Genomic DNA, 2,544 nt, shown 5'->3' with positions numbered 1-2,544 from the left:
TAGTTGCATTATTGTTAATTGTTTCGTCATGTTTATAATTTTAAGAAATTAGTTGTGCAATGTTAAAGTAAAAACCATATTCTGCTTAAAGTAATTGTATTTGAAGGTGTTCTACAAAATTGTTTACATAATATTACACTTATACAAATTTTACATTGTCATTTATATTTTTTAATGTTTATTTTTTTTTGTTGTTAGCTTTACAGAGTTCATTAGTTTAAGTGTAACAAGTGTATGCTCCTCGTGAAACGTTTTGTCAGCATTGTGCTTATTGTGTTAAGAATGAAACACCCCTATACTACCTATACATTGTTTTCTGTAAAAAAAAAAAAAAAGGGGGTGGAATGATGTGGTGGTCACACACACATAGATTGTAAATGAAAATGCTACTTAAGCATTTTCGTAATTATGACGAAGTCAATACGGGCGGTTTGTCGCCAGTCGTTACCTAACCGTTGTAACTGATAGTCAATACAAGTGTTTTATCAGTAGAGCCTACTATTATTTAACACCCATAACCGCTACCCGGGACACGACATACCTTACTCAAACCCAAATATATAAGTATCCAAATAGTACTAAAGTGGTACAAAACCCCTACAATCTCACAAACTGTATCTTTTTATTACAGTATCTTGACTACTAGTATTCTAAGAATTATGAAAATGACATCTCTGAGGGTGAAATAGGGGTTGGAAGTTTATAAAAAAAAGATTTTTTTAAGTTTATTTATTATAATAATAATAAATACAGTAATCATAGACTTTCAGTTAGACATTTTTTAAACCCTGAAACCACAAAGCTTAAAAATAATCAAATATATACTTCTCATCCAAACAGTCAGCCTGTACAGTACTTGCAGACACTGTTTTGATGATGAGTATATTTTCTTAAATCAGAAAAACGAGTCATCATCATGGATCAGTCATCAATCATGGATTCAGCCCTGCCCACTGTACTTGACAACATATTGGCCATACTTAAATGTTAAAGCATGTTTATTTTTAAATATGTTTTAGTGTAAATAAATTATTACAGATGCTATCTTTCTAACAGCTAGCAGGATAGGTACAATGAAGTTACACACTAAATAATCAAATTTATTTTATAATTAACAAAAATGAGTAAGAATATAGATGGATGGCTGACATAGAGAGCTCCTGGAATTAGACACACACACACCACATAATTCTTAAGCTGGCTCAGCTAGTCAGTCTTGTTGTCAAAGCACTCATCTTCATGTCTCTGAGTCAATATCAGTGGTTCATCATAATGGTCTGTTCATAATAATCAATTTAGTCTGAAATTAAAAAAAAAAAAATTAATATTTCATACTAAAAGTTAGATAGAATCTTTGAGAGGAAAACATTAGCAGTGGTGTCCTGGGTTTGATCCCTGGCTGGGCCGATTGAGGTTTTCTCAATTGGTCTAGGTCTGGCTGGTGGGAGGCTTCGGCCAGTTACCACCTTACTGGCAAAGACCTACCACTAAGCGATTTAGCATTCCGGTATGATGCCATGTAGAAACCAAAAGGGGTGTGGATAGTCTTACTACTCCTAACAAGTTAGCCCGTTACCATCTTAGATTACATCATCACTTACCATCAGGTGAGATTGTAGTCAAGGGCTAACTTGTAAAGAATAAAAACAAAACCTGCTCCAATGTGGATTGGTAGTTATGGTGTTAATATACCACTATCAGATGTTAATGATAATTAATGTTCCGAAGGTCCTGTGTTTGATCCCCGGCTGGACCGATTGAGACATACGGCCAAGCGATTTAGCATTCCGGTGTGATGACGTGTAGCAACTGAAAGGGTTGTGGATTTTCAGTTTAACTTGTAAAGAATAAAAAATAAAATAAAACAGTAACATTTTGCTCTCAGTAGAGGATTTTGAATGGTATATCTAAATGCCTAGATAAACTAACTCTGCGAACCCATTGTAATTATGACACTGTTGTTGGCTGGTGAAGGAATAAAACACCTTAAAGAGCTAGAGAACTGTTCAAATCCTTTAATAATAAGTCTGTTTGTGAAGTCACTCATCACACACTTAGGTAAACCTATGTATATTAGTGCCGATTCATACGAGACTTAGGATACTGATACTTAGACACTGGGATAAAAATAACATGCGGACTTTTCTAAGAGACAGAGGAAATGCCCACCCTCTCCTTTTGCGCAGCCCGGATGTGCTAAATACTTCCCAACAAAGAAATTACTGCTATAACTAGTGCAGGGACATGTAGTAGACAAGCAGCGCGATCACTTATTAATCGGGCATTGTTGATTGTTCTTCAGTTGGCTAACTGTAAGTTAACCACTTGTAGTTACGCTAACCACCTTAGCCCTGCCTTGCCTGAGTTAAGGGTTGTTTTAATGAGAAACTTCTTAAGAAATGGACATCGACAAAATTAGATAGAGGTAGTTTTCTTTTATATTTTTGATTAACAATAACATAAACGAAGTAAACTTTGCTCCTAAGATCACTATAATTTAGTAAAACTTTGCTCAATTTCTAAATTCTCTTTAAAACCTGAAAA

At 34.5% G+C, this 2,544-nt stretch overlaps 1 long non-coding RNA gene across 1 annotated transcript; it reads right to left on the bottom strand.

Annotated features, from left to right (window-relative positions):
• Positions 1-323: 323 nt before the first annotated feature.
• LOC128199839 (uncharacterized) lies at positions 324-2,534 on the bottom strand. The gene is made up of 2 exons (XR_008252365.1): positions 2,170-2,534; positions 324-1,300 (listed from the first exon to the last, which is right to left on the bottom strand). It is a non-coding gene; the product is annotated as an uncharacterized LOC128199839 (long non-coding RNA).
• Positions 2,535-2,544: the final 10 nt, after the last annotated feature.

The sequence above is a fragment of the Bicyclus anynana genome, unplaced genomic scaffold, assembly GCF_947172395.1.
Source record: "Bicyclus anynana unplaced genomic scaffold, ilBicAnyn1.1 scaffold_98, whole genome shotgun sequence".
Classification (NCBI taxonomy): Eukaryota; Metazoa; Arthropoda; class Insecta; order Lepidoptera; family Nymphalidae; genus Bicyclus; species Bicyclus anynana.
This window is presented reverse-complemented; position numbering and strand designations above follow the sequence as displayed.